General features: G+C 43.3%; 1 long non-coding RNA gene across 7 annotated transcripts in view; it reads right to left on the bottom strand.

Annotated features, from left to right (window-relative positions):
* LOC309625957 overlaps positions 1 to 23260 on the bottom strand; it is a 50967-nt gene extending 27707 nt beyond the window's left edge. For 4 of the 7 annotated variants that reach the window (XR_014242823.1, XR_014242824.1, XR_014242825.1 and 1 more), the window contains exons 1-2: positions 19306 to 23260; positions 18256 to 18346 (exon numbers count right to left, since the gene is read on the bottom strand). This is a non-coding gene — a long non-coding RNA (uncharacterized lncRNA). Of the gene's footprint in view, positions 1 to 6387; positions 6439 to 18255; positions 18347 to 19305 lie in introns of all 7 variants that reach the window. The other 3 variants (XR_014242827.1, XR_014242828.1, XR_014242822.1) reach the window with 2 other exon arrangements.
* Positions 23261 to 24315: the final 1055 nt, after the last annotated feature.

The raw sequence follows: 24315 nt of genomic DNA, 5'->3' as shown, positions 1-24315 counted from the left end.
AGAAAAATGGAGCTGGAGGAATCAGGCTCCCAGACTTCAGACTATACTACAAAGCTACAGTAATCAAGACAGTATGGTACTGGCACAAAAACAGAAATATAGATCAATGGAACAGGATAGAAAACCCAGAGATAAACCCATGCACATATGGTCACCTTATCTTTGAAAAAGGAGGCAAGAATATACAATGGAGAAAAGATAGCCTCTTCAATAAGTGGTGCTGGAAAAACTGGACAGCTACATGTAAAAGAATGAAATTAGAACACTCCCTAACATGATACACAAAAATAAACTCATAATGGATTAAAGACCTAAATGTAAGGCCAGACACTATAAAACTATTAGAGGAAAACATAGGCAGAACACTGTTTGATACAGCACGATCCTTTTTGACCCACCTCCTAAAGAAATGGAAATAAAAACAAAAATAAACAAATGGGACATAATGAAACTTAAAAGCTTTTGCACAGCAAAGGAAACCATAAACAAGACGAAAAGAGAACCCTCAGAATGGAGAAAATATTTGCCAGAGAAGCAACTGACAAAGGATTAATCTCCAAAATATACAAGCAGCTCATGCAGCTCAATATCAAAAAAACAAACAACCCAATCCAAAAATGGGCAGAAGACCTAAATAGACATTTCTCCAAAGAAGATATACAGATTGCCAACAAACACATGAAAGGATGGTCAACATCACTAATGATTAGAGAAATGCAAATCAAAACTACAATGAGGTATCACCTCACACAGGTCAGAATGGCCATCATCAAAAGATCTACAAACAATAAATGCTGGAGAGGGTGTGGAGAAAAGGGAACCCTTTTGCACTGTTGGTGGGAATGTAAATTGATACAGCCACTATGGAGAACAGTATGGAGGTTCCTTAAAAACTAAAAATAGAACTACTATATGACCCAGCAATTCCAATCTTGCGTATATATCCAAAAAACCCAAAAACGCTGATTCAAAAAGGTACATGCACCCTAGTGTTCATAGCAGCATTATTTATAAGTGGCAAAATATGGAAGCAACCTAAGTGTCCATCGACAGATGAATGGATAAAGAAGATGTATATATATATATTATATACATACACAACAGAATATTACTCAGCCATAAAAAGAAACGAAATTGAGTTATTTGTAATGAGGTGGATGGACCTAGAGTCTGTCATACAGAGTGAAGTCAGTCAGAAAGAGAAAAACAAATACTGTATGCTAACACATATATATGGAATCTAAAAAAATAAATGTTTCTGAAGTACCTAGGGGCAGGACAGGAATAAAGACGTAGCTGTAGAGAATGGACTTGAGGATGGGGGAGGGGGAAGGGTAAGCTGGGACGAAGTGAGAGAGTGGCATGGACATATATACACTACCAAATGTAAAATAGATAGCGAATGGGAAGCAGCCACATAGCACAGGGAGATCAGCTCAGTGCTTTGTGTCCACCTAGAGGCGTGGGATAAGGATGGTGGGAGGGAGACACAAGAGGGAGGAGTTATGGAGATATATGTATATGTATAGCTGATTCACTTTGTTATACAGCAGAAACTAACACACCATTGTAAAACAATTATACTCCAATAAAGATGTTAAAAAAAAAAGAGAGAGAGAGTTGAAGTAGTTAGTTCAGGGCTGGAGTGGGCCAGCTTCCTTCTCTCTCCCTGCTCCACTATATTCAGCCTCCATTCCCATGGTTACCTCACGACCTCAAAATGATTGCTGCAGATCTAGCTATCACACCTGCATTCCACTCAACAAGAAGCAGAAATGGCTGAAGAAAATGGGGCAAAGGGTTTGCACAAGCTACCTCTTAAGGAAGGTTCTGGGGAGCTGCCACCTCTGCTTAGATCCCACTGACCTGAACCTAGTCTGAACCACACAACCTGCAAGGAAGGCTGAGAAGGTACAGCTCTGGAGAACCAGGTGCCCAGCTACGAATTGTGGCTTCTTTTTATAGGGAAGATAGGAAAAATGGATACTTAAGAATAACTAGCAGTCACTGCCACAAAGCTTAAAATATTTATTGAGTGACAGTGGAAGTGTCAGCAGGGGAAGAAAGTTGGATGAGCCTTCAGTGAGTGAGGCTGGAGGGAGAGGCCATTATCTTCCTCACAGAGGTGATGAGAACTGTAGAGAATCATATTAAGGGTAAACTGAGCTTGATGCTCCAGTACCAAGTGAGAGGAGGCCACCATGACTGGTGAGGAAAGTGGGAGGGGACACGTCAGTGCACGGAGCTTCAGGGAGACTGGCTGGCGACGTGGTTGCTGCAGCAGGGGCTAAGCAGGTGCCCCCACCTCTGCTGTGAAAATGTCCCCATGGACCTTTTCTCTGTACTCGCTCCTGGAATTCCTGCTCATTTCTCGCCAGGGCCTTTCCCTCTTGCCCCCGGGATCACAGCTGGTTTGATCTGGACTGACTGCTTTCTCACGCTCCTGTCTCCAGGGTGGGGGTCCTCAGCTCTCACAGCCCTGGCATCAGCTGGGGGCTTGTTCCAACATGACTGCTGGCTCACACCCAACACTCCTGTTCCCTGGGTTTGGGTCAGCCCAGAACCTGCATCTCTAACCTGTTCCATGGTCCTTGGGTCCACTTTGAGAACCACTGCCCTAGTACGGTATTTTTGTTTTGTTTTGTCTTACACGTTGTTTATTTTTTAAAATATATGGTTACTTTGTCTACAGTCCTACACTCAAATCTTGGGCCCCCAGCCAAGGTAGACAAGCTGGAAGGGGCGAGGGAGCTGTCTGGGGTCTCTTTTATAAGGACACTAACCTCATTCATGGGGGCTCCACCCTCATGACCTCATCACCTCCCAAAGGCCCCACCTCCTAACACCATCACCTTCGGGGTTAGGTTTCAACATGAATTTTGGGGAGACACAAGCATTCAGTGTACAGCAGTTAATGACAAAGTCAAGTTTTCTACCTCTGTCCCAGCCACCTGAATACATGGCCCACAATGTGACAAGGACACACAGGGAGGTGGGTAGGATGGGGCAGCCCGGAGGCCACAGCTGAGTGGAGGAGTGCTGATCCGTTTTAGTTCATCACCTCTGAGGAGAGGACCGTGAGCACATCGACAATGTTTCTAGATTAAAAGCAGGTTTATATGCAAGCACACACAAGGATGTTGAGAACCCAGGTGCAATGGACTAAATGAGTTCCCCCAAAATCCATGTACTGAAACCTAACCCCCAAGGTGATGGTGTCAGGAGGTGAGGCCTTTGGGAGGACATGAGGTCATGAGGTCATGAGGGTAGAGCCCCCATGATGGGATCAGTGCCCTTATAAAGAGACCCTAGAGAGCCCCTCACCCCTTCCTCCAGGTGAGGACACAGCGAGAAGATGCCGTCTAGGAACCAGGAAGTGGGTCCTCACCAGACACTGAATCTGCCAGCACTTTGATCTTGGACGTCCAGCCTCCAGAGCTGTGAGAAACTCATGTCTGTTGTTTATAGGCCTCCCAGTCTGTGTGTTCTGTTATAGCAGCCTGAACGGTACCCAGGCACTGCCCCCTGCCGGCTCCACAGCCCTGGCATCCCTCAACCTGTGGGTAAGGGGGAAGAACACAAGTGCCCAAGTCATCGGGAGCCTCCCGCACATTAAATGAAGTGAGTTCCAGCAGTGCCTGCCACGTGCAGCAATGGACACGCCTGAGCTGCCTCTGGGTCACCGGCTCTGTGCACCGTGAGCGCATGGACTCGACGTGGATGAAACTTAGCATGTAGCATCGGTGGTTACAACCGGTTCATACAATCCACACCAACTTTTGAAAGTCTTGCACTAATGCAAGCCTTGCCCTTTAACCCTCGAGGGCAGGCAACTTTGGAGGAAAACTATGAACCCCTCAATCATTTTATTCCAAGTCACTCCAGGAGCACCAGGAATCACATGCTGTGGTGGATTCCTTCTGGTGTTTGGTGCTGTTGTATAAATAATACACCTTGGGGTGGTTTTCCTCGTGTCACCCTGACCATCTCTTGGATGTGCAGACGTGCACGGAGACCACCAGAGGGACCATGGTGCTGGGCCACGCGTGCACAGTCCCTGGTCTGATTAGTCTCCGTCCTCAGCTGGAGGACACCCACGTCTCAGCCTCTGACCCCGCCAGCTGCGCCCAGCGCGAAGGGCTAGTTAGGACAATGCAAATGAACGAAGGACAAAGCAGGCAGATTCCTGGGCTGACAGCATCCTTCGGGTGGGCACAAACCAGGGGCACCAGCATCCTGCACCAGCAACAGATTGTTCTTTTTTCCAAGGAAGCAAACGTGACCAACACCACAAATTGTCATGGAAGTGCAAACCTTTCCCAGCTGTGAGCAGTGGTTGGCACTGCCTGGGGTGGAGAACAGCAGACACTGGTGCCCACTGCCGGAAATTGCACAGTTCCCCTGAGTCACCAGGCCATCCTCTGACCTGTCACCACCCCCTCAACCTGGTCCAAGGCGATGATAGCTCTTCTGTGACTGGCAGCACCCCTGCATCCTGAGCCCAGGTAGCTGGGGCCGGCTGGGTCTCAGCTGGTTGGGTCTTTCAGGGCTCTGAGGGTTCCCTCTCGCTGGCCAGGTGACACGCATGACACATGTGCTGTGTGGAGTGAGTCATGCTGAGTGCTGGCCGGGCAAGGCGATCTCCTCCCACCCACTGCACACACTCACCCACCTGACCTCACAAAGCCGCGTGGGGAGGTCCAGACAGACCAGGACACTGAGTAGCCTGTCTGGGCCTCAAAGGGAGCAGGGCACTGAGCTTGGCTGAGAGCGACCACGGGGACCAAAGTCCTGGCTGGGTCATCTTTGCCAGTTTCTTACAGTAAGTCCCCTACATACGAACCTTCAAGTTGTGAAATTTCAAAGATGAGAACGTGCCCTGAGAAAGGAGGAAGAGAGACAAGAGGAAGAAGAAGTAACTGAAGAACCGAAGAGATTCACGATGCAGGAAATGGCAAGGGGATTTTCTTTATTTGAGGAGGCACTGTTAGTTTTTGAGCCACAGGACCCGAACATAGCACGGTACACAAAGGCTGCAGCAGCCCTTCAGAATGCAATCCAGTGCTACCGTGTCATCCATGATGAGGAAAAAAGAGCTACTACCCAGACATCAGTGGATCGTTTTATAAAGAGGGTAGGTAGAATTGAATCCAGCAGGGAACCAGAACCTGTGCCATCAACATCAGGAGTGAGTGAAATTGCAGCTTGCCCTCCATCTCCTATTGCTGACTATCCTTTAGCTCTACCATCTCCCACCCCCAGTCAGTAACTCTTCTTGCCTGTTCACTCGATGCCAGCCCCTGGATGCCAGCTGTTGTACTGTACTACTGTACTTTTCAAGGTACTGTACTGTAAGATTAAAAGTGTTTTCTTTATTTTTTGTGTTTGTTGTTTATGTATTATTTGTGTGAAAAGTATTATAAACCTATTACAGTACAGTACTATATAGCCGATTGTGTTAGTTGGGTACCTAGGCTAACTGTGGTGGACTTGTGAACAAATCAAACTTACGAACGCACTCTCGAAACGGAACTCGTTCATATGTAGGGGACTGACTGTACTTAGTCTGAGACTCAGTTTAGCTATTTGTTGAAAAGAAACCCCCTTTTCACAGGCAGGATACTGAGCCACACGGCTCTGGACCTGACCTGTCTTTATAATAGAAACTTTACGTTGAACAGCATCGATCCAACGGCCCCTCACCTGCAACCACCATCCTGCTCTCTGTGTCTGAGTTTGACTGTCTGTCTTTTAAATTTACTTATTTATTTTTGTCAGATAAAAATTATGCCTATTTAAGGTGTACGATGTGATGGTTTGATACACATGTGTGTTGTGAAATGATCACCACAATCAAGCTAATTAACACACATTAATGTTCATCACCTCCCATAATTACGTTTTTTTTTTTTCTTTTTGTGGTGAGAACACTTAAGATCTACTTTCTCAGCAAATTTCAAGTATACAATACACTACTGTTAACTATAGTCACCACGCTGTAATTAGACCCCAAGGTTCCCAACCCCCCCACCCTCCAGCCCTTGGAAAGCCTATGACCCTTTCCTGAAGTCACACAGGGACTTCATGGCACGTTGGGGACTCAAACCCAGGTGCTTGGTGGCACTGGCCGGGGGGAGCTGCCCATTTCTGACCCCCGAGGGAAATGATGTAGCATTGAGGTAACTCCCAGAAAACGGCTCTGGCTGTGAGTGGCCTGTTTCCCTGGAGGAGGATGAACATTGCAGTGCCAGAGAGCCGACATTTCAACCCTGAGAGGACAGGAGTGGGAGCAAAGGGGGACAAGCCCAGACGGAGTGACTGCAGCGGACGAAGCGTGTTGTGCTGCCCCGTGAGCACAGGACAAAGGACAGGGTGCGCTGAAATTACCTTCACGGTCCTGTGCCCTGATCTCAGGTTGATAGGAGGTCGCGTCCCCATCTGCCACGGGGGATGGAAACAGTCAGAGGCTGATTCCGAGCATTAAGTGAGTTCATATTTACAGAGGGCTTAAAACAGTGCCTGGCAAGCAGTATACACAATAGAAAGGTTTGTTCAATACAGAAAATAATGAAAATCAATGATCTGTATATTGAAAATCCCAAAGAATTCACTAAAAAATTGTTAGAAGTAATAAATGAGTTCAACTAGGTTGCAGGATAGAAGGTCAATATTTAAAATCAATTGTGTGTCTATGCATTTGCAATGAACAATCTGAAAATGAAATTAAGGAAACAATTCCACTCACAATAGTATCAAAAAGAATAAAATATTAGGAATAAATTTAACAAAAGAAGTGCAAAATGTATGCTTTGAAAACTACAAAACATTGTTGAAAGAAAGTCTAAATACAGGCATATTTCATTTTATTGGGCTTTGCTTTATTGTGTTTTTTACACCTTGAAGGTTTGTGTCCACTCTGCATCCAGCAAGTCGAGCAGTTTTTGCTCACTTCATGTCCCTGTGTCACATTTTGCTCAATCTCACAATGTTTCAAACGTTTTCATTATAATTATATTTGTTATGGTATCTGTGATCAGTGGTCTTTAGTGCTACTACCACGACTCGCTGAAGGCTCAGATGATGGTTAACATTTTTTAGCAATAAAATATTATTTAATTAAGGTATATACATTTTTTGGATATAATGTTATTGCACTGTTAATAGACTATAATCTAGTGTAAACTAGACTTTTATATGCACTAGGAAACCAAAGATTTTGCATGACTTGCTTTATTGCAATATTCGCTTTATTACACTGGCCTGGAACCAAACCCGAAATATCCCTGAGGTCTGCCTGTAAATGGAAAAAAGATCCCATGTTCATGGATTGAAATATTTAACGTTGTTAAGATGGCAATACTCCCCCAAATGATCTACAGATTAAATGCAATCCCTATCAGACTCCCAGCTGTCTAACCTGTAGAAACTGACAAGATGATTCTAAAATTCATATGGAATTGCAAAGGACCCAGAATAGCCAAAGCAATCCTGAAAAAAAAACAAATTTAAGGTATTCATATTTCCAAATTTTAAAATATACTTAAAAGCAATGGTAATCAAAATACTGTAGTATTGACACAAGGATTCATCAATGGAATAGAATTGAGGGTCTATAAGTAGATTTTCACTTACACAATGAGACCGCTGAATGCAGAAAGAATAGTCTTTTCATCAAATGGTGCTGGTGCAACTGGATTGTCACATGTTAAAGAATGAAGGTGCACCCTTGCCTTACACTATACACAAAAATTAACTCAAAATTGATCAAGGACCTAAATCTAAGAGCAAAACTGTATGACTCTCATGAGGTAAAACTTCATGATCTTAGATTTGGTCAAGAATTCTTAGATATGACACCAAAAGCATAAGCAACAAAAGAAAAATAAATAAATAAATTACACTTGAGCAAATCTAAAAACTCTTGTTCTAAGAACACCAAGAAAGTGAAAAGACAACCCACAGAATGGGAGAAAATATTTTCAAATATATATCTGATAAGGGACTTGTATCTAGAATATATTATAAAGAACACTTAGAACTCAATAAAAAAAAGACAAATAACAGGATCTGAACAGATATTTTGCCATAAAAATACACAAATGGCGAATAAGCACAAGAAAAAAATTCTCAACATTATTAGTCCTCAGGGAAAGGCAAATGAAAACCATAGTGACACACAACTTTATACCTTCTCAAATGGCTAGAATCAAAAATCAGGTAACATCAAGAGTTGGGAGGATGTGGTAAATGAAATTGAACCTCATATGTTACTGGTGGACATTTAACGTGGTGCAGTCATTTTGGGAAGGTTTCTGGCAATTCTTTAAATGGCTAAACAGAGTCACCACATGACCTAGCAATTCCATCCCTAGGTATATACCCAGGAGAAGTGAAGATACAGGTCCACACAGAAACTTGTACACGAGTGCTCATAGCAGCTTTATTCACGACAGCCCCAAGGTGGGAATGACCCAAATGTCCATCAACAGACAAATGGATAAACACAACGGGTCCATCCATACAGCAGAGAATGATTCAGCCATAAAAAGCAATGAAGCACTGACAGAGGCTACAGTGTGGATGAACCTTGAAAACATGAAAGTGAGGGAAAGAAGCCAGACCCAAAAGGTCGTGTGTGGTCTGACACACACATCCTTGATTTGGGGACAGGAGCCAAGAAATTTTTATTACTTTCATGCTTTCACTTGTTTATTTAAAAAAAGGTTTATTTTAAATTAAGTCAATGAAATATTTATTTTTCCAACCACACATGGTAAAAGCTGCTTTCGGATACAGCAACATGGGTTTACGGAATCATAGTTAGAGCTGGAGGATCCTCAGAGACCACGGATTCCTTAATTCTACAGCTTGGGAAAATGGAGCTATCGGGATCTTGCTGTGAATACAGGGAGAGAAATGGGGGCAGATCCAAGTCTAGATGACCAGGGTACCAGCTTGACCACTTCTAGTTCTCATGAGAAATTAGGATTTAAAAAATGTGAAATCTGTAGGTTCTCAAATGTTAGCAACTGATTAAAAAATTTAGCAACACTGTAGAACTATTTTAATCAGAGTACTGAAGTGGATGGAAACACCATTCATACCTCTTCCTTACCTGCTGATGGTTCAGAAGGCACCTTAGAATGGGGGTGGGGGGCAGGGGGAGGGGGGAAGATGGTGGTGGATTCATCAGATTCAAAACAGGTGACACTAGTGCTTTTTTGGGGGGAAAAAGGCCTGATAACATAAATTGACAAAAATGAAACATTTAGTCTCGGCCATCATTTAGACTCACCATTGCACATTCCTCGTGAATGACAGAACAGCAGAGCAATCCCTTTAGGTTGATGGACATACTGACCATTGGAGAGACTTTCAGAAAATCAGCTATTGAGAAATAAAAGAGCTTTTGTACAGGGAAAACCAGTGTATTAAAAATGTGTATAAAGAAAAACTCAGTGGGACTGAGGTATGTGTAGTAATATGTTCTGGTTCAATACTGTGTCTTTCTGGCATTTCCTTAAATGTTCACCTTTTAATTTTTTCTATAATATTTATAATTCAGCTCTTTTTGTCATTGAATTTACTGGATAAGTCAGCAACAAGTACAGTATATACATTGTTCTAACTGCTTACTTAGCTCTGAGCTGAACCAGGAAATAAGGCAATATTTAACATATAAGTATATAAAAGTGTAAGCTTTCAGAAGAATGTCCCATACCACTATTTTTATTTTAACAGAGAAGATAGGACAGAACCACTCAAGAGATTTAACAAATAAAATTCACAACATACAAAGGAGCTTCTCTTGGGCAAATGATAAAATGACAAGTCTATCAGAACAGACTCTAAAGAGCTTCTTGTGATTTTTGATGTACTTCAGGAATGGAAACCTGTTTCAGGGCAGAAACAGCTCTGTTCTGTGCTGGAATCACAAAACTGCAATGTGCCTTCTATATCTGCAAGCCAGGCAGCAGTGGAGCCCTGGAGAGCCTCACACGCAGGTGGGAAATTCATGAGTGGTCCCCTCTACTCTCTGAAATGCACCTGCAGGACATATGAAATAATCCTCTGTGATCCTGCAAGGCAGTGCTTTTGACTCAGAGGCCCATAGGTTTCAGAAGGCACGGTGAGTACGCGTTATGTGGAAGCGGCTCGCCCTGCCAGCTGGAAGACTGGTGGTCCCAAGCAAACCTTAGTGTTTTCTTAAATGTAATTTCTAGAATGAGATTACACTCCCTAGAATGTGTCTGATTTCTTCGGGGAAATCAGAAGGCCAGTGGAAAGGAGCATCTGACCACGTTCTTTTAGCCCATAGGAAAGTGATGGAGGGATGTTCTTCCAAACAGAGATTTGTTATGGTGACCTGTGTACAGATGGGCTAATTAAAAAAATATTGAGAGCCTCATTTTTATGTTTGATATTATTGTTCAGTATACATTATGTTTTCCTTATGGTAAATATGTCCTACATATGTTCATTGTTATAAACACTATTAAAACACTTATCCTCTTTATAAAGATGCATTTCTCTGTGACATTCTCTCTCTGTCTCCCTTGCAATATCTCCCTTCACACCCCCCCAGATATACATCAAGGCATATTAAGGTTAGCCAATTTGGCAATGGAATTCTAGAAAAAATGATACTCTATCTAAAAAAACCCAGATGTTAATGATAAATTTAGGCATTTTCTTAATGACCTGAAATAACATATTATAGTTTTTTAAATAAAACATTACACATAGTCTATTCCTTAGGTTGTGTACGTAGCATTTAGAGTAAGCAAGCTAATTCTATATGTAAAGATATTTAAAATATCTTAAGACAGTATTTGCTGTCCTCTGTAATATAGGTTGAAATCTTCATAAGTAGTTTATTTTAAAGCATCACGATGAGAAGTGTTGTTATGTACTATCTTAGTTATGTGTGCAATTGATTGATTTCTTGGTTGTGTAAAACACAGGTATCCTGTCCCCATCCGAAACACGCTGGGAAGGAAACTAGAAGGGATGAGGAGGCTTTGCCACTGTATTAGTAAAGGCTCTTTATTGAGCATCGCAGAAACACAACATGAACTGGGTCGATAAAAGTGTAGTAGTGGTTGTTTGTTTATTTTTTTTGGCTCTCATGACCAGGAAGTCCAGGGCGGTCCTGATGCAGCTCGGCTGATCTGGGGCTGACATGTGTCAGAGCTCTGGGCCCCCTCAGTCTCATAGTTCTGCTTCATCCTTACGTAGGTGGCCTTCACTTGGTGGGAAAGATAGGGGATAGCAAAGGTTGCGATCCAGAAGGGAAACAATTGTCCTTGGCATGTGCACATCACAGAATGATGGGGCCTGGGATAGCTTCTCCCTGTTTTGCATTCAGTTAGTCATGGTAGAAACTGAAGTTAATCGTGCTCAGGGTCTCCCTGCAAATAGAAAACCTGAACTCCATTTAACTAACCGTATGTCTTTCTGATACAAAGGGATTTACCCTTGAAAGTGCAGATGAACTTCACAGGAGGGGGTAGAGGACACCAGACAATTAAGGAGAAAATAAAATCACAGGAGAGTGAGAACCTGTGGAGAAAATAGGAGGAAAAGCAATATTGCGACCAGGAAGTCACAGAAACATGAGGTTTCCAGGAATGGCTTACATTCCCCACAGGTGAGCCAGAGAGGAAAAATCCGTTTCAAGACTGAAGGCTGAAGACAAATATGAGGGTGTCTGGGGGGATGATTTATTACCTTACAAGGTCAAATGAGCTTCCTCCTCTTCTGTTACCCTTTTCCTATTTCAGTTCCCTTTCAAGGAATATTCAAAGTATTTAAACACAGGAAACCAGTTCTTTGACAATATTTTTTAAAAAAGTTTCATCTTGGCAAAGATGTAAAAACCTGTAATAATGTGTTTTCTGTTTTCCAACTTCAGGTACCATTAAGGCCTAGCAATAATGAGTGATAATGCAGAGATTTCATTTTTTAAAAAAATTAATTAATTAATTTATTTATGGCTGTGTTGGGTCTTCGTTTCTGCATGAGGGCTTTCTCCAGTTGTGGCCAGCGGGGGCAGCTCTTCATCGCGGTGCGCGGGCCTCTCACTATCGCGGCCTCTCTTGTTGCGGAGCACAGGCTCCAGACGCGCAGGCTCAGTAATTGTGGCTCACGGGCCCAGCTGCTCCGCGGCATGTGGGATCTTCCCAGACCAGGGCTTGAACCCGTGTCCCCTGCATTGGCAGGCAGACTCTCAACCACTGCGCCACAAGGGAAGCCCCCCATTTCATTTTTAATTGTTACTACTGGTTTTATTTTTTATTATTGTGACGTGACTCTTTTTTACAGGGAGGTGAACACAGGGCAAATTAAATATTAGTTGTGAAACCAGTCGGAGGAGAGAAAAGGGAATGTGGGCATTTAGAGAGTGGCTCAGTTTTCCAACATTAGGGCTTCCTGTGAGCCTCTTACTCCAAGAAGGGGCTGGGGCAGGGAGGGCAGGGGCCCGGGAGGAGGATGAAGGAGGGGTGGGTAGGGTGGGGAGCAGGAGAAACAGACCAATAGGAGGTGGATGTAGATTTACTGTGAGGAGCCCACAGGCAGTTTTGGAGGCTGAGAAGGCCCCCTGATCAGACCAGATCTGATCTGGCCTGCTGGGGGCCCAGGAAGGGCGGTGGGTGGTGTGGCTCGGAGGCCTGCAGCCAGAGCAGGAGGAGGAGTCACCAGGAGACCAATCTCCTTGCCCCGCAGGGGCCTCCCAGGCCACCCCCAATGAAAGAGAGCCTGTGACCTGCTCCCTGGGGGCAAGGACTGTACAGATGCCCAGGTCCTCCCTCCTGATGAAAAAGTGAAAAGAAATTCCTTCATTCCATATCTATGTCCCACAATACAAGCATCGCTTCGGGCCAGCCAACATCAGGAGATGCGGTGAAATGACACAGCAATAAATAGTAAAGTCCTAGGATTAAAATTTCCCATCCTTATTCCCAAGTTGATTTAAAAAATAATGGGAGTTGTTATTTATGTATGACGGGGCAAAACTTAAAGTTCATTAAATGTCTCTCGGAGTCTTTTTTTCAACTGGATTCTCAAATATTTGAAAACAATCTTCATCATAAAAACGTGTAGACATAGGATGTACACTTAAGCTAAGGGCCTTGTAAAAACAGTTCCTCAGCTACGACCTCGCGGCAACCAAGAGCTCGTAGAATCATGAGCCTGTGAATGACTGATACAGAGAACTGGCAAAAGCCAGTTATTTTGTAGCTCCCGCTCACTGGAATTCAGAAAATCTATCACTTTTTTTTTAAGAGGAGGTTCAACTGTAATATTTCGCAGATCCTCCTGACACTCTGACAAGTTCAGTGGACACGAGACACAGTGATTAACAATCCTGTCTCCAGCCTCTATTTCTATCTTGGAAAAGAGAGTCTCCAGCTGATGTGTAGCCCATTACTCAGTAAGAGGGTTCAGGGTTATTAACATTATTATTCAAATGACTATTTCCTGAACGTTCACATCGGGTAAGGTCACGGGAAATGGTAGGTTAACACGTTGGTAATAGCCACGTTCCCTTTAGACCTTATGACTAGGGAGGGGAATGAGCAGTGCAGACACATCCCAGGGGACCTTCTCTTCCCAGACTCTGCCTGTCCCATGGGCTGCACCAGTCAGAGCCCACCCTCCGCTGACCGATGCCCGTGGCTCGCACAGCACCCACAGGTGGTGCCTTGGCCAATGATTATTATTACTGTTGCCAAGTTGGTGCCATCTGTATTGATATCCTTCCAAAATTTAGCTAAAGATTAGGTAATTCAGGGGCTTCCCTGGTGGCGCAGTGGTTGAGAATCTGCCTGCTAATGCAGGGGACACGGGTTTGAGCCCTGGTCTGGGAAGATCCCACATGCCGCGGAGCAACTAGGCCCGTGAGCCACAACTACTGAGCCTGCGCGTCTGGAGCCTGTGCTCCGCAACAAGAGAGGCCGCGACAGTGAGAGGCCCGCGCACCGCGATGAAGAGTGGCCCCCGCTTGCCACAACTAGAGAAAGCCTTCTCACAGAAACGAAGACCTAACACAGCCAAAAATAAATAAATAAATAAATTAATAAATTAAAAAAAAAGATTAGGTAATTCATAATTTCACAATTTTACTAAATATTAGATAAGTCCTAATTTCACTAAATAGTAGAAAATGTCATCATCTCACTAAATAGTAGGTAAACCCATGAACCATGAGATCAGAAAGAATGTGTGAGATGTGTTTTCAGGAAGGTTTACTTGAATATATTTCCAGGAAGGTTTACTTGAATATATTTAAAAACGAATAACTAACACACATGGTTGAATCACAGGTGTGGAGATGACTACAAACGACTGAGAAATTTTGAAAGTCTAGATGGATTCTGCATTCAAGTATCTTTAAAGCTAATTTGTTTTGATCAGTTTTAGAAGCAGTGGGGAGTCCTTGGTTCAGGGAAGGAGCAGAACCTGGCCTGGCTCTCCAGGGGCCGAGCTCACAGCACAGGATGGAGAAAGAACCCACTTCTGTGCAGATCAGGCTAAAGGCTCTGAATTTATGGCTTTGTTAATTTTTTTCAGAGCATGACATCTGCATTCTGCATTTCAGACACGAGAGGGAAGCACCTGACTAAGCTAAGCTTCCTTAACTCTCCAGCGAGAAGGGAAAAAGCAAACACAAACCCCAAAGCTTCTCTGTGATACTGTCCTTTTTTGGTGTTTCCTTCCATTTTTCTCTCCGTTTTTCCCTCTCCCTTCCTCCCTTTCCTCTCTCCCCTACATCGTCTTCCCTCTTCTTAGCAACCTTCTTAAACGTTCCCAATTCCTGCTTTGTGCATCCAGGGAACAAAGAGATTCAGGGAACAAACCCACTCTCACCACGATGGTCCCAAATAACAGGTTCAAATCGCAGCATTTGGTTTTGGTTCCTGAACACCATTCTAAACATTTAGTAAGTTGGTCAAAAGTGATTCTTAGGGGTTCGTTTCCTTTCCACTTTTCTTGTACTCTTTGTTCTGCCAGGAAAATGCTTCCCTCTGATGTTCTTGGGACACACGGGTGACCTGGAATCACACCGTCCCAAGTGCACAGCCTCTGGGATGTCGGAGGGAGGAGACTTCCACGTGGCCACCAGGGGGGCTGGGCACCTCCTGAGAGGTGGACCTGGTCCCCCATGTCCAGGGCCCCTGAGGGAGTGGGAGGGGCGGTGGGCGGGCTCAGCACTCTTACTGCTCCGCGACCTTAAGCAAGGTACTTATTTCTAAGTCCCAGGGTTTTTTTTTTTTTTTAATTTTAAAATGAAGTTAATATAGTACTTATTTCATAGAGTTCTGAGGACTATATGACCGTGGGATCTGGCGTCTAGGGTCCGCTTGTTGTTGTTGTGGTTATTTCTATTTTTTAGACTTTATTTTTTTTTATTGAATTATAGCTGATGTACAATATTATATGTTTCAGGTGTACAACAGAGTGATTCACAATTTTTAGAGAGTATACTCCATTTCAAGTTATTATGAAATATTGGCTATATTTCCCTGTGCTGTACAATAGGTCTTTGTAGCTTATTTATTTTATACATAGTAGTTTGTACCTCTTAATCCCCTACCCCTATCTTACCCCTCTCCACTGGTACCCACTAGTCTGTTGTCTATATCTGTGAGTGTGTTTCTGTTTGTTATATTCACTAGATTGTTGTTGTTATTATTAATATTATGAATTTCAGCTTTTTAAAAAACTCTATGTTTTGTTAAAAGCAGATTGGAATTATTCCACTAATAATCCTCTAACTCTTCCCAAACTCCTAAATGTTGAGAACTATGACTCTTATTTGATCTATAGGAGATCATCCAATCAAAACATTTAGGAATAAGAAATGTCTCTTTAAATATACATGTCAAATATACTTGTATTTGACTTAAAATAATGCCCCCATCCCACAAAATTGCTCTCTTTTCATCTTAATTGCCAAGAAAATAATTTTGTAGCATAGAATACATTTTATAATAAAATTCTATTTAGAACATCTGATTTCTAGAACCCGGTTAGACAGAGATTTGAATTCTCTGCTGTACAGGATGGCAGCCCCTGGCCACGTGTGACCACGGAACACTTGGAATGTGGCCCATCCGACCTGAGGTGAGCGGGTGGTAGAAAACACACACCGGATCTGATGACTTGGTATGATGAAAAGAGTATAATGACCTCATCAATATTTTTTTGTGTCAATGACTTATTGAAATACAACTTTAGATACATCGGGTCACATAGAATGTATTATTAAAATTACTTTCATTGGTTTCTTTTATTTTTCAAAGTGCTTTAGAAAATTAAAAATTCCCAATGTGCTTGCTTGTATTTCAAGTCGACAGCACTCTCCTAAGTAATTCTGCATTTGTTATATTATTTTAAAAAGTAAAACAAATGAATGGGGGAATATATTGAGAATACAGTCAGTTAAGAGGTACTTAAAAGAGGTCCCCCCAGTAATTCATGGAGCACCTTTCTCATTTCCCATTTCTGCCAGTTTTGTGACCTCTGAATCATTTGGCTTTATTGAAATGTGACAAGTAAAGCCTTTTTCCTTTTCTTCTCTGCTTTCTTGGACAGGCTGAGTCTTAATGTGAATTATCAGGAAATCCATCAAACGTGGACAAAGGCGAGTCCCGGGTTCTATGTGCAAGGTTCCTCTTTCTGATCTCACCACTGGCGGGGATTGGTGCTCTGATTACTGGGTGATGGGTGCTCTGATTATGGACACCCAGCTGCTCGTCATATTTATGGCCCACTTTTTCCAGCCTTCACTCATTCAGATCCATCTTGCTGAAAAATTCAGGCACTTACTCCTTAAATAAATATGTTGCATTGCATGGCACATCTTTTTCTCCCCTTAAAATGTCAGGAAATGTGCGTGGTTCATAAAAATTCATTCTCATGTCAGAAAGTCTTTTCCCCCCTCATTCTCAGTGAGATGAAATCAGCGGTGATAGATGGTATGATACTAATTTTGGTCCTGCCACACGGATTACATTCTAACTGGGTTTATTGCCACGCTGTTTATTAAGGATCACAAACCAACACGAGGCCAGGAGCCTGGCTGCTTTCCAGCGGCCACACAGGCCTCCACACGTCCCTCTGATTCTGGCCATTCTCCTCTTCATTATATTCCTGCCAGGCTGGATTTTGTAAGATTCCAGGAAGCATTTTATGATACACAGGGCAGGAAAGGCATCATTTATAACACATGGTAGTTATTCCTCTTTTATTTATAGATCATTTTGCTCGGAAGGCTTTTGTTTCCAAGCAGACAGTGGAACTTCAATTCTATTTAAACAAATTCACTGCCTCTGCCTGTCTTCCTATTGTTTTTTACATGGCTGCCATGTTTCCATAATGAACAATAAGATAGAATTGATTTTTTTTTTGGCCGTTGGTGTAGGCAAAACCTACAAATACATTTTCAGACTGGACCTGTGTTACACTCGCTCTAATGTGGTCAGTTAGCCCTGGGGGCCTGTTAAGTGCTGGCTATTATATTATTAACTATTATATTATTAACTATTATATTATATTATATAATATATATAATTATATTATATATATAATTATATTATATATAATAATATTATATTATTAACTATTAACTATTATATAATTAACACCCACAATTGCTCCAATGAGGACCAAAATACTGGAATGATCGTGCTACCTCGTGGGTTCTTCAGTTGTGGGATGTGGTTGGATCTAAAAACAAGATGACTCTTGTTTTCAAAGAGTTGGAGCTCCTAGAGCTGAAGAGAGTGGCCCAGGGGTGCTCCTGGTACCAAAAGAAGACCTGGGGGTTGAACCCAAGGCCCCTGCCACCCCGTCCCATGACCTGGGGTGTTACTCAGCTTTTCTGAGCCTCCGTCTCCTCGTATATAAAGAGGGTAATGACACTGCTTATGGGGCAAGATGGCTGTGGGGGTTTATGCAGTGATCCTGGAAAAACCACGTTGTAAATGAAACCGCAGGATGCAACGTCACGTCCTTTAATTATTTTCACTGACAAATAATTAAGGTCCCAAAGCCTGGTTAGGCGTCTGCCTTGCTGAGGAGCATCACTGTTAGTCCAGGAATGAACGAGAGGGGATGGGCCCAAGTGCCTGGACCGGTAAATAGACCTGAATATTTCCCTCCCCTGCTCCCAGGAAGGTATTGCTTTGACAAATTTCAAAAATACAATCTGAAAGCCCCAGGACCAGCGAAGAAGTCCCTCTCTGATACCTGCGCTGGTGGGCGTCCAGATGGCCCCGTGGCCGCGTGCGGTCCTCGACCCCAGAGGTCCTCCAACCGTCAAGATTTGGTCATGGGTGACCTGACGGAGGAGAGGGTGGGAGAGGTCAGGCGAGGACTGGGACGGGGATCCCTGGGGCCCTGGGGGTGCGAGGAGGCGGGAAGTTTGCCTATCGCTCTGGCAAGGGTTAGACATGCCGCCTGGGGAAGATGCTCATGCTTCCTTGGCCTCCCCCTCAAACTCTCTCCCGATGGCAGGGATTTGCACATTCTTTTTCCTTCTCAGGTAAAAACACACAAGATCTTCCTAATTTAAGTCAACTCATAGTCACATTGGAAAAAAAGAATGTCCCAGTTTGATTCTGAATGAAGTTTAATAGCCTTGGTCAATAACTTGCTATAGATTTTTAAATAGACTTCATTTTTAAGAGCCATTTTAGGTTCACAGCAAAATTAAGCAGAAGGAAGAGAGATTTCCTGTATACGCTGCCCACCCTCCCCATAGCCTCCTCCACTATCAAAATCCCCACCAGATGGTGCATCTGTTACAGCTGATGAACCTACACGGACATGTCATTATCACCCAGAGTCTATAGTTGGCATTAGGGCTCATTCTTGGTGTCGTACGTTCTCCGGGTTTGGATAAATGGATGACACTGTCTGGGAAACGGTTTCTAGATGACTTTCGATTATATTCTCGTTTTCACATCACACAGTAACACCTTTCAGGTAAAGCTCCAGATCACCCTGTTATCCTAGAGGCGCCCCCCCCCTCTTTTTTTCCATCTGTCTTCAAATGAGTTAAAAGTTCTGATTTATTTCCAGGGCCTTAAAAAAAAAGCTATTTGTAGTGGTGACAGACAATTAGTAAAGCATTTAGATTTATTATAAACCCCAGTGAAAGCAGTGTTTTATTTTTCTTTTGCAGGCATCTTAAACACTCACTTGCAGGTAATGGGCTGAGATTGGCTCTTTCCCACAGACCAGTTTTGTGTCCAACGTGTGACATTCCCACCCCTGTGATGTGTCAATGTGACTTACCCGCCTTCTTACATCAGCTTTCTTTTTCTTAGTCAAATCACTTTTTAAAACTTCTCTCTTGGACTTCATTTATTCCTCCTGTAATTTCCTCCAGGTATAAAGCTGATTTCAAATAACAGTTAACATGCTGAATCCCAGTGCTGGGGCTGGCGTTGCAGTGGTTTGAGCCTCACTGAGTAAGGATTCATGAGAACGCTTGGACACGGTAGAATTCTCTCCCTTCTGGAGGGAGAGAGGCTGAGGAGGTGAGGGAAGAGCTTCAGGGAGAGGCCTGGACTCCAGGCCAGGTGGCCTGTGGCCAAGACCGTGTTCCTTCCAGAGTAACCTCGCTTCTTTGTTTCCTGCCAACAAAATAAATTTCCTTGGATTCCCTTCCAGGCTAGTTTATACCTCCTCCCAAGCCATCTTTACCATCTTTTATTCCCAGACCACTGAGGATCAAAAACGTCCCATCTACTCTGAGATGTTTCCTGCATTTGCTGTCCCAACATGGACTTATAGCCAATTTTGGCATCAACATTTAGACAAAACGCATTATTACTTTTCCCAAATCATCTGCTTCTCTTGAGTTAAAGAATTCTTCAGTGTTCTTTAAAAACTAGTTTTTTTCTTAAGGAATCTATTTCATATGCACACACGTATCTAATACATGTACATACACAAATATATATTACACATATCTGAAAATGAACAGGTATAATCAAATCTTTAGAATGTGAATGCCATTTTGTTTCCTGCACAAAACCACTCACAAGAAATATTGCTAATAATATAGTATACCAAATATTATTAGTAGCTATACTATATTAATATTATTATTAACATTGTATCACTAATTACTGTACTATTATAATAACTATATTTTTAGCAGCATCCGTATCATCAATAACAATGTTATTATAATAACTACAGTGGTGTGTTGGGTACTAGGGCTTGTTATTGGCAACTCTAACTACAGCAGCAGTAGTGTCCTGAACAGCTTATGTGATGGGCAAGATAACTGAGCTTTTGCATGGCTCTCAGCAGCCCTTTGAAACCCCCAGTCACAGATGAGGATGTGGGGGACCAGCCCTGCACCCTCTGGCTCTGGGCCACCTTGCCTGGACCCTCCCCCCATCCCCTACCCACCCCCCTCCCCCATTCCAGAGCAACCTCCACAATCCTAACACACATGGAGATTTTTCCTGCCTTTGTCACAGAAGGCATCTTTCTTTTTGCAGATACGACACCACGTGTCATAAGTGACATTAAAATCCCTGGGAATGGGCTGTGTTAAAGTGATCAAACCTTCCCAAATAGTTTGAAAAGACTTAATTTCTTTTTTTTTTTTTTCTTTAAAATTGAAGTATAGCTGATTTACCAACAAGGACCTACTGTATAGCACAGGGAACTATATTCAATATCTTGTGATAACCTATAATGGAAAAGAATCTGAAGAATACATGTATATATGTATAACTGAATCACTTTGCTGTACACCTGAAACTAAGACTTAATTTCTCGTGTTCGGCCCCAAATACCTCCAAAGCCACTGAAAATTTCCATACGTTCCAGTATTTTGGCATCTAAGCAACAGCTCCTAAACTGTCTCTGATCTTAAGAAAAAGAATACAAATTCTTTCATCGATATGTGTTCCCATATTTTGTTAATTTATCAAATGTGTAACATTAGGCCTAGGGATTTGGTGGAGGAGAAGGGAAATTAAAAATGATCATTAAAGCGTGGTACCTATGCAGATGGCATACACCGTGGATAGTCACACGTTTTTACGGTTGTACAAAGGATTTTATGAAGAGTCTTAAAGGCAGTGGAAAATGTGGAGCCTATGAAATTAAGTAAGGAGGAGTACCCTACATTTATGAGCAGCGCAATCTCAAATATATTAGATTAGGAAAATGCATTTTTTTGCATTCCTGATGCAAAAGAACTAGAGAGTACCGAAATGGTAATAGCTGATAACAGCTTGTACCTCTGGGTCTTGGGATTTTGAATGATTATTATCTTTTCTTTTGTCCATTTTCAAAAATTTCCAGAGTGGACATGTGTTTCTTTTATAATTTAAAAAGAGGTGTTTTTAGACTGAGAAAGACCACAGATCCTTTAGGGAAGTTTTCACCGCATACGTTATATTGTGAGGGATGATCTAGAAGGGACCGTGGCCTCAGTTGAAGCCATTTTATGTTGGTATTTGGGCTGATTGCCTTGCAAAGCTCCTTTCAGGAAATCTGCAGCAGATCTGGCTACAGGCTTATCAGAAAATCTCCATTCTCTCTTGTCATTTCCAGCTGAAAACTATTGTTAGGAAAGATATTTGCAGGGAGTTTTTTTCTGGAGGTGTTTTTTCCTGACCATTAATTTTCCACTTGCCTCACATTTTCCTTTGACTTCAGGAAATTTGGTTTTTATTGTCCTCCTAGGAGGTCTGAGGGCACAGGGTGTTCATACCCCTGCTTTTCCCCCTGTAGACTCTTATTTAAATTTAGATTATGACTACAAGAAGAATTTGTTGGGAAAAGTAATCAGTAAGGGCCATATGTTAGAGTTTCAAAAATCACCCTAATTTCCATTTAACTCACATCATAAAAATCACCTTCCCATTCAATCAGACTATTATAAGGTATTTTAGATGAGTGATGTGGTGAATGCGGGCGCTGGCGAGCTAATAGCGAGGCCTTGATCTTCGGGAGAGCCATTAATCTCTGTCTTTCACACTCTCCAGTCTCACACACGTACACACACACACACACTCACGCACTGATGGAAGCAAAACCATAAAAAGAAAGCCTTTAAGAGTACATAAAAGTGGGAGGAGGATTTACATTTTATTTTTATTTACTGGAAATGTATGGCTGGGAGCTGAGGCACACCTGTGATCTGCAGCCCACATCTCGTTTCTGCCTCCCATCCTGCCCTGGGCTCTGGACCACTTGCATCCCAGGTGGACCAGCCCTCGTTCGGGAAGAACCAGAGCCGGCGGGGGGCGCGGGGGGAGCGGGAGATTCGTCCTCACGTCTCCGATGACCGCAAACCTGCACGTGTTCTGATGCTCTTCTTTCTAACGTGTCCTGTCATTACCTTTAATAACTAGCTCTGCGTGACCCACCCGGTCACTTACAGGAATGCCGCCCTGCTAGTTGTATGGTGATGAGAGGCAGTCTGCTGAGCACGCCGGGTGATTCATGCTTCATTTCATGTCCCAGGCAGGTTTGAATGACCCGTGTCCGGCACGGCGGAGTTTTCAAAAGGACAGCTCATGGCCTGACAGACAGTCTTGTTTTTGGAAAGGGATCAGCACCGTCACGGGTTTGCTTCCAAAACCACGTTACTTTCCATCTCGCTGTTAGTTTAATGGTTCTGGCACCTCTGCGTCTGCTGGGTGGACGGGCTTCCTCTCATCAGATAACTGCTTCTTACTCGGGGAAGAGAGTTCTGCTTTCCACCATGTATGTCTTAAGAATGACGATCAAGGCATGGCCTGCCTGCTTCACTCTGTCCGTCCTCAGGCACCAGGAAAGGAAGTGAAGTTACAAATTGTGTACAAATATTCTGTGATAATTCAACAGCATTCGCACTGGGCATTGAATATATTTTGCCTGTTGTGGAAATTGACCTGATGAAAAAATGATCGAATTTTTGAAAATCCATCATGCAGGAGGAATACGTTCAAGAGAGAAAGACTTGATTCTTCCCAATTTCAATTTCTAACTCTGGTGGTTAAACTTTCTTCCGTGACTCCGTGGAACTAACATCTACTTGGTTGAGGCATCTGCATAACCTGCTGAAAGAGGGGATTTCTGATTGTTTTAAACAGTTAGGAATTTGCTAGAAGTTATACTGCAGGGCCCTCCTTTCAATGGGTTGGCATTCATTTCCATTAACAAAGAAAACCCCCAAAGCATAGAGAGAGTCCTGTCCTCAGGACAGGCCGCATCCTGCAGCTAGGGGTAGCCGGCTGGCTGGTGGGGCAAAGCCCTTTTTTTTTTTTTTTCCATTGTAAAGCAATTATACTTCAAGAAAGATGTTAAAAAAAAAAAAAAAAGTAGGCTGGAGGCAACTTCTTAGAACCTGAGCTTTCTTTTGTCCCCAGCTCACACCGCCCCGCCCCACCTCCGGCCCCTCCTCACGCCCCTCCCACCCCCCACCCCCAAAATCGCTGAAGGCACGGAGCATGTGGAGGGCAGCCTGGGGAACATGGGGCTACTGCAGGCCATTGGGCAGGCCATCGTTGAAGACCTTGTGTTTCCAGGTTACCCCTTCCATTCTGATGGCTAGACTCATCACAGAATTGTTGCTGCCCCAACAGATCTGCTTGCCCTGCTGCTGCTTTGCCACCTGCACGGCTTTCACCGAGGTGTCAGAGACCTCCACGACTGCTTTCCACAGTTGGCTGCATGAGGTCAGAGTCTGGTGCACGGCCTGGACGATGGGGCCGCACGGGCGGAGGTTGGGGCCTGGGCGCTGGCAGCACTCTCCCAGCTCATCGTCATAGACTTGCAGGAAAGCACATTTTGAGTGAAATGTTTGCCTGGATTTGCATGGGAGTGAGAAAACTCAGCTCTGAGATCTTTACCAATTGCAGCGATATTACAAGCAATGTGTTTATATTTGTATTTACTACTCTGCATGCAAACAAAGAAAGGCATGGCAGGTTCAGGTCCAGATGTGGAAACAGATAAAAGAATAGCCCTCAGCCAAGCGAGGGGGACAAAGGCTTTGTTTCCCAGGGTCTCTTGGTGTTACCTCCTCAGTTATAACGACATTGCTGTTGCCTTTGCTTGGACAGGCTCTAGTTAGGGTCTTCATTTTTCTTCCAAATGCAGCAAGGCCATGGAAATAACATCTAGGTAACCACCTAACTGGTGAAATTTGGCTTTCAGTGGAGCGCAGGGATATATATATATATTTCACCATGGGAGTTTTTACTGCTTTAATTATGACTTGCAGACAGCTTGGGAAATCTTCCTTTCAGTAAGACAGAAAAACAAAACTGTTTCATTTCTTTTCACAAG

This window comes from Balaenoptera borealis, assembly GCF_965194805.1.
Source record: "Balaenoptera borealis genome assembly, chromosome: 3".
NCBI classification, from domain to species: domain Eukaryota; kingdom Metazoa; phylum Chordata; class Mammalia; order Artiodactyla; family Balaenopteridae; genus Balaenoptera; species Balaenoptera borealis.
This window is presented reverse-complemented; position numbering and strand designations above follow the sequence as displayed.